Raw genomic sequence first — 8,192 nt, 5'->3', positions numbered from 1 at the left:
GAGCCCGCGTTGAAGTGCGGTTCCAGTTTTGGGGTACTCCACAAAAACGCAGATCGGTTGCTCCGGTTTTTTTGCCTTCCCGGGCCTGAGCGGTTCAGGCAGCCAGAGGCTGGCGTACTCTCCCGGGTGCAGCACGCCTTTTCCCTCCGCGCGAGCGGCCCAGGCAGCCAGAGGCTTGGGCGAATCTCCCCGGGTACGGCGCGCTTTTCCCCTCCGCGGCCCCAGCGCGCGCCGCCAGTCTGGTCTTAGGAAGTCTTTAGCTAGAACCCGGAGGCCTGTTTGCAGTGTGGGAGGGGGTGGCTTCTCATGGGCTGAGTTTGCCCTTTTCCCCTCCCCCCTGCCTCCTACCTCCAGCGGGGATGGGCCGGCTCTTCTCTGGAGATTCTCAGTCCCTTTGTTTTGCGAACCACCGGCAGTGTGTTCGGGCCAGTTAATTTTGTCCCTTGCTATCCCACAGTTTAAAAAAGCTCCCTCCGATTGCTCTCAGGGTCTTCGGGCCGGTCCTCACCCTAAGCAATGCCGCCCGCTCCTCTCCGTTCCGCCCCGCTTGTTGCTGGCGGGTAAGGGCGTCTGGGGTACTTTTCTGCTGGGAGTTGCTTTTAGGTACGTAATCTGTGGGCCGTTTAATTTTTCCTCCCAGTTAGAATGCAGAAAACTTCCCCCAGTCCCGCCAGTGAGAGGGTTTCCTGGTGATTGGAAACTTCCTCTATTAAGCCTCCCTTCCCGGGACGGGTCTCCGTCCGTAGCTCTTTTGACTATCGTTTATATTTTGTCCTACCTCCCTTCGAAGACAATGGGCTGCTTTTCTGGGCGCCTGATGTCCTCTGCTAGCGATCAGAAGTTGTTTTGTGAAATTTGCTCAGCATTCAAATGTTCTTTCGATGAATTTGTAGGAGAGAAAGTGGTCTCTCCGTCCTATTCCTCCACCATCTTGGCTCCTCCCTCCTGCTAGGTGCTTTCTTATTGCATTGTCTCTAATTCTTTGGAATCTCAGCAACATAGACATTCCTATCCCATTTTTCAGATGAGATCACTGAGGATCCTAATTTTCACAGGGCATTTAGATTATTTTCCAAATCTGGCTAACTTTACAGTTGGGTTTTTGGTTTTTTGGTTTTTTTTTTTTATATACTTCAGCATGTTAAAAACAATCACATCAAAAAAAGTATACAGATAAAAAATGTCATAGATGACATAAGAAAATAGTGTGTGTATATATTTTTTGCATATATATATAAATCTACAGTATTTACCACTGTTGATATATATATATTTTGAAGCAGTTCTGATGCTGCTGTCATAAACTAAACTGTACAGCTTGGATTATTACAAGTCACAGAATCATGGTTTAAAATTGGAGTTCACATCCCCAGCTACATTTTTATATACATTTATTTCTCAGCTTCCACATGATCTCAATCAGGAGCGGTGTGGTATTTGGATTTTGTCAGAGTTTCTGTGCAGTGCTCAGCTGCTCACACACTGCATTTGTTTTGCCCTTTAATAACATCATTAACAAGTTGATTAAAATTACATTAGACTCATTATATACATAAAAAATATTGTCACATTCACTAGCTAAACAAATGTTACTCTCATTTTAAAACATATACTTCTGTACCTTGAAAGCTTAAAAGCCCCAACTTACAAGAAGAACGATCAATGTTAGCTTTTCTGTTCTCTACTGTTCGAACAAGAACAAAGTGAGGGTGAAAACAAGCTCTCCAGTGAAATCCAAAGACATACTTTTTTGGAGTGCCCAAAACTTGGTTGCCGTTTTGGTCATTGTAGTGTAAAAGAACATTCTGAAAGACATTGCTGATTTGTTACCATGAAACTGAAACAACCAACCAAAAAAAGATTTCTGAAAATATGATAGCCATGCTATTAAAAAAAAAAAAGGACCAAAATCTGAGATTCCTAGTAATAATTAGAATCGTTTTTTACAATTTTACAAAGCAATAATTTAATGGCCTAAGAGCAGCAATATCCACTGACTACATTCTTTAAAGGAAGAGGGCCAGGAAAAGACCATGTAAGTATCGCCCTGCCCTTTGTAGGGAGGTTTCACAGGAATTTAAGGGACAGAAGTAAGAAAGGACCATATTGTTAATCCTGCTTTCAAATGAATTTCAAAGCAGTTGGTTCTGCTATGAGTGACTGATGACTGGTAACTTGCAACTTCAGCTGGCATCCACGGGAGAGTTATGCGCACACTTTCTGGGCGTCTGGCAAGCATACTCTGCTCTGAGCTTCACAGGAGTCAGACCAGAAAAAGGCAGAGACACACGAAAGCTGATTTCTCTGTGAACACGGACACACTGCGTGCTGCACTTCTGAAAACAAAACTTAAACTGCACTGATTTTTTAAGCACCATTAACTGGTTAGCCTTCCTCTCCAATGTCTTTAATTTTCAGATTGAAAACTGAATGAGAAAGCTGAGCATTCCATGAGACGCCGAATTAAGTCAGGGCAAACCCTCAAGTCAGTTTAGGACCTGGGTTAAAAATACAAGGGGGGGTGGTGGTGGATAAAACTTGACTAAAAGGTAAGTTAGGGAAAAGAAGAATAAATTATTCCATGGATCTACATTGAAAGTTCTTTTCAAACATTTTTTTAGTTCTGTGTTTGACTGTATATGGGTAGATGCCTACATAGTAGCTATTAAAAAACACCATACACTAGGTAGAGCCTTAAAAATACCTATTCTACTGCTTTTCAGTGCTTTGTAACATTACTCAAAATAGAATGGGCTAAGAGAGTACAAATATTCAGATTTTGGAGAAAGATATAAATGAAACTGTGCGTGCATCCCTAAATGCTATTGCTATATTTCCAGGTTAAATTCCTTTTAATGGGTTCAGTGATGATGCACGTTAAAAGCTCATCGTTAGGCAGCATCTAGGTGGGGATGAAATCACTTCCATATATTCTTATTACTGACATACATGAGAACTGTGCGAGTTCTTTACAATTGTATAAAATACTGCTTTGGCAGTTATAAACGTAGCAATTCAGGTCTCATACGGTTTCTATTCTCTTGTCTGCAGCAAGTACAGATGAATTCTTACAGCAATACTGACTCCTGAATAGAGAGTCCATCCCGATTTCTGTAGTGATACGCTGGAGGTGAGGACCCTGAATACTGAAACCCGGGTGAAGTGGCGTCTTCCAGAGCTGGGGAAGTTCTATACCGCACTGGACCATCTACGGAGACTGCGGGGAGGGCGTGGTCCTGATAGGGGGTGTGGTAAAACGTGGGATGTCTTGGGAAACTGCTCAAGTGGCCACGGTTGACATCTCTTGTCCACGGCTGTCCGTGCATCTCTGGTCTCCACGTGTAACCAACTTCTGACCATTTTCTGTTATCTGGCAATAACAGAAGGAGGAAGGATGAATTTCCCATTCTTTGGGGACCCTGAATTGCCTGAATATCCACCGGCACCAAGGTCAACAGGGAGAACTTCTATGCGACTCGACGGCTGGACCAGAGGAGTCGGGCGGCTGTGAGATTTCTCTGGAGAAGCGCTGACTGGAAGCGCGGAGCCGTAAGGTCTCCGGGAAGGATTCGTGTGCGCCCCAGGGGGGAACGGGAAGCTGCTGTTTGCGGCAGGGACCTGTTTTGGAGAGCTGCCCTGGTAGGTGGGTGGGTGGGGGGGGGGTTACTGTACACAGGGGCGTGCGCGGCCCCGCGGTCTTCCCCGTCTGGCAGGAACAGGTGCGGGGCGTAACTCGTAGACAGGACTTTGAACGCGAACTTGGGCGGGGCCCTGGACGGGCTGGCGCCGGGTTCAGAGGGCCTCTGGGGGCTCTGCGCCCGCGCGCGCTCCAGCGCCTCCTCCACAGCGCCGCCCGGACCGTCCTCAGGCACGTTGTCGTACTGCGAGGCTGTGGAGCCGCGCTTGCCCTCCTCTGCGTCCAGCACCTTCGTCTGCTGCCTCACGTGTGGGGCCCGCGGGTCGGTGAGCGCGGGTGGTGCGGCCCGGCTCCGGCCTTCCACGGCGGACCTGGTGGCCTTCTCCAGAACCGCAGCCTTGGAAGGCTTGTGCCATCGGGGCGCGAACTCCTTCCGCACGCGCGAGGTGGCGTTGCTGTTCTGATTGGCCGCCGCGTGGTTGTATTGCCCGGCGGGAGTCTCCTCTGCGCCTGTGCCTCAGCCCCTTCGCGAAGCCTCTTACCCTCCTCGTCCGACGACGACTTCCGCCGCTGCTGCCTCGCCCTCTCCGGGGTGCCGGTCCGGCGTGGGTGGGGCGGGGAAGGGTTGTGGTTCTTGTGGGGCGAGCCGCTTCCTCTCCGACCGCCAGGGTGAGGACTCGACCTGCCCACGCTCCTGTGTCCGTTGCTCAGGTGAGTGACACCAGCGGACTGACCTTCAGGGGGAAGCTGCCCCAAAGGTTTCTTTGGAAATTCATCCTCTTTGCCAGGTTCTGGAAGGTCGAGCTTTGCCCGCTTCAGTTCTGCCATAGAAATCTGGAGCTGCTCTATTACAAAGTCATCTTCGAAGAAAAAATACTTTGCCAAGGTCTCCTGAAGAAATTTTACAAGTTCTTCCATGGACAATCTCATAAGATGTTCCGATCAAGGAAACATTGAAAAAACCATTTCATTGTGTAAAAACTTGTGTAGACTTCTTGAGAATCCAAGTGCTGCTTAAGCTTGGACAAAAATTTATTCAGTATTTTTTCATGATGTTCTTGAAACCTCAAGAGTTTGGGAAAACCATGGACAAAAAATCCGTGCATGGCGTGTTTGGGGCCTGAGAACAGCTTGACCAGGGCCCAGAAGGCATCTTCCTCGTTCATGTACATGAGGAGCAAGGCTGTGATCTGGCTCATCCCCTGACAGTATCCAACCTCCGTATCATAAATAGAATATGCAGCAAGAAGGTGAAACAGGGATTGTTGCTTCACACCATATTTGTCTCTAAACATGATATGGTCCCTAAATGTGCGGTTGACATCAAGGTCTATCTGTCTGATATCAGGCGAACAGCCCCGTGCTCTGTGTTTTAATTTACTGTACAGGTCTCTGGTCTCTTCCTTCATTTTGGGGATCTCCAGGAGCAGTGCCCAGACTTCACCTCTGAGCTGGAGTGGGATTCCTTTGTAAATTCTCCTATGAAACTTTTCAGTGTTCTTGTATTTTTCCCATCCTTTGAGCATTTTCAACCATTTAGTAGTTCTTTCAATTTCCAGGTGCTTTTGCCGTTCCATAGCTGCATTGTGATATGGGAGCTCCTCCTCATGTAAGAAGCCAAATCTATCCGTGACTTTGTAAACAAGGTAATCAGCATCTTCCCAAGGTTCAATCTCTGCACCTTCTTGTTCTCTGTCATATTTAGCAACTATTTCAGCTTGCTCCTGGGCAAGTTTAAGTGCTACATCCTGGTTTGAATCCAAGACTGGAGATGTCTCTGTATGTGGTCCCGATCAGGCACTACACCCAAATCTGCTGTCCAGTGTTTCTCAGAGGAATACATGTTCTCCGAACGGTCCCGTCGACGGAGGCTGAGGGCGGGGGGTCCCGGGGGGCCGAGCAGGTCCCGGCGCGGCGGCGGCGGCGGCGGCTACCGCGGTGCCCTCCGCCCCATTGTTTCCGTTCCGAGAGGATCCCGGCAAAGCCGAGCCCGGGAACCAGGAAGTTCCCCGGCGCGACGACTCCTGCCGCCGCTATGGGTTTTTGGTTTTTTTTAAACTATAAGAAGCTGTCTCATTTAGAGAGTTTGGTAAGGTAAGTCTTCTCAAGATAATTGATACTGCATTCACAAGATCGTCTTTGACAGCCTAATTTTTAGCATCTTTAGTAGATGCTCTTTCTGTCCCCATAAATGTCTCAAGTATCCATTTTAAATCATTGATCATTTTATTCATAATTTTTATGTCAATATTGATTAATTACATTAGCTAATATAGATTATTTATTATTTGACAGGGATCATACCAAACATGTAACATGTGAAGCCAATAGCAGTGCCAGACACAGAGTAACCTCATGGGCTATTTGTTGCTTTATTGGTATTAATAATGCTTCTTACGTGCACATGAGTGCTCTGTCGTGTCTGACTCTTTGCAGTCCCATGGACTGTAGCCCGCCAGGCTTCTCTGTCAATGGGATTCTTTCAGCAAGAATACCGGAGTGAAAAAAAAAATAAAAAAAATAAAAAAAAAAAAGAATACCGGAGTGGGTTGCCATTTCCCCCTCCAGGGGATCTTCCCAACCCAGGGATCCAATGTGTGTCTCTGTCTCCTGCATTGGCTGGCAGGTTCTTTACCACTGAGCCACCTAAGCAGCCCAATGTTTCTTAACCTTCATAGTAATAAGTACCATTATTAATGCAATTTTATAGGTAATGACTCTTGAGGCACAGTGTATTTCCTAAGATCACAAATAGTAAGTGGTGGTGAATTCATGCTCAGTCTGTAGACCAGAGTCAGTGCTATATTGGCTCAAAAATCGACATTTGACCCTAGTAAGCCTTTGTGAATAACACAATGTTCCATTTGACTAGTTTTGTCAAAGAGCCCTCCTGAGTATTCTTCAAAAATGCTTAGGCAAAGACCTGTGATTTGTAGACAAGAAATATATTTTCAGTTAAGGTAGATATCTTGCATGATTAGAAGATTAATAAGGAAGTTTCCATAAGCCTCTTATCTTTATCCACCAGAGGGCAGACAGAATGAAAACCACAGTCACAGAAAACTAATCAAACTGATCATATGGACCACAGCCGTGTCTTACTCAATGAAACTATGAGCCGTGCCATGTAGGGCCACCCAAGACAGACGGGTCATAGTGGAGAGTTCTGACAAAACACGGTCCACTGGAGAAGGGAATGGCAAACCACTTCAGTATTCTTACCTTGAGAACTCCATGAACAGTATGAAAAGGCAAAAAGATAGGACACTGAAAGATGAACTCCCCAGGTCAGTAGGTGCCCAGGATGCTACTGGAGATCAGTGGAGAAATAACTCCAGAAAGAATGAAGGGATGGAGACAAAGCAAAAACAGCACCCAGTCATGGATGCGACTGGTGATGGAAGTAAAATTCAATACTGTGGAGAACAATGTTGCATAGGAACCTGGAATGTTAGGCCTGTGAATCAAGGTAAATTGGAAGTGGTCAAACCTGGAGATGGCAAGAGTAAGCATCGACATTTTAGGACTCGTTGAGCTAAAATGGACTAGAACGGGTGAGTTTAACTCAGATGACCATTATATCTACTACTGTGGGCACGGATCCCTTAGAAGAAATGGAGTAGGCCTCATAGTCAACAAGAGAGTCCAAAATGCAGTACTTGGATGCAATCTCAAAAAAGACAGAATGATCTCTGTTCGTTTCCAAGTCAAACAATTCACTATCACAGTAATCCAAGTCTGTGCCGTAGCCAGTAATACTGAAGAAGCTGAATGGTTCCATGAAGACCAAAAGACCTTCTAGAACTAACACCCCCAAAAGATGTCCCTTTCATTATAGGGGAATGGAATGCAAAAGTAGGAAACCAAGAGATAGCTGGAGTAACAGGCAGGTTCGGCCCTGGAGTACAAAATGAAGCAGGGCAACAGCTAACAGAGTTTTGCCAAGAGGACGCATTGGTCATAGCAAACACCCTCTTCCAACAACCCAAGAGAAGACTCTACACATGGACATCACCAGATGGTCAATACCGAAATCAGACTGATTATATTCTTTACAGCTGAACATGGAGAAGCTTTATACAGTCAGCAAAAACAAGACTGGGAGCTGACTGTGGCTAAGATCATGAACTCCTTATTGCAAAATTCAGGCTTAAATTGAAAGTAGAGAAAACCACTAGACCATCCAGGTATGACCTAAATCAAATCCCTTACGATTATACAGTGGAAGTGACAAATAGATTCAAGGGATTAGATCTGGTAGAGTATCTGAAGAACTATAGACAGAGGTTCATGACATTGTACAGGAGGCAGTGATCAAGACCATCCCCAAGGAAAAGAAAGGCAAAAAGGTAAGATGGTTGTCTGAGGAGGCCTTACAAATAGCTGAGTAAAGAAGAGAAGCAAAAAGCAAAGGAGAAAAGGAAAAATATACCCAACTGAATGCAGAGTTCTGGAGAATAGCAAGGAGAAATAAGAAAGCCTTCTTAATTGAACAATATGAAGAAATAGAGGAAAACAATAGAATGGGAAAGACTAGAGATCTCTTCAAGAAAAT

At 45.9% G+C, this 8,192-nt stretch overlaps 1 protein-coding gene and 1 pseudogene across 4 annotated transcripts in view; one reads left to right on the top strand and one right to left on the bottom strand.

Moving 5' to 3' along the window:
* Nucleotides 1-8,192, top strand: part of LOC110137510 (acetylcholine receptor subunit gamma-like) — a 63,977-nt gene that overhangs the window by 20,121 nt on the left and 35,664 nt on the right. The window lies entirely within an intron of this gene.
* LOC110137509 (USP6 N-terminal-like protein pseudogene) lies at nt 2,821-5,418 on the bottom strand (annotated as a pseudogene).

The sequence above is a fragment of the Odocoileus virginianus genome, chromosome 5, assembly GCF_023699985.2.
Source record: "Odocoileus virginianus isolate 20LAN1187 ecotype Illinois chromosome 5, Ovbor_1.2, whole genome shotgun sequence".
NCBI lineage: Eukaryota > Metazoa > Chordata > Mammalia > Artiodactyla > Cervidae > Odocoileus > Odocoileus virginianus.
This window is presented reverse-complemented; position numbering and strand designations above follow the sequence as displayed.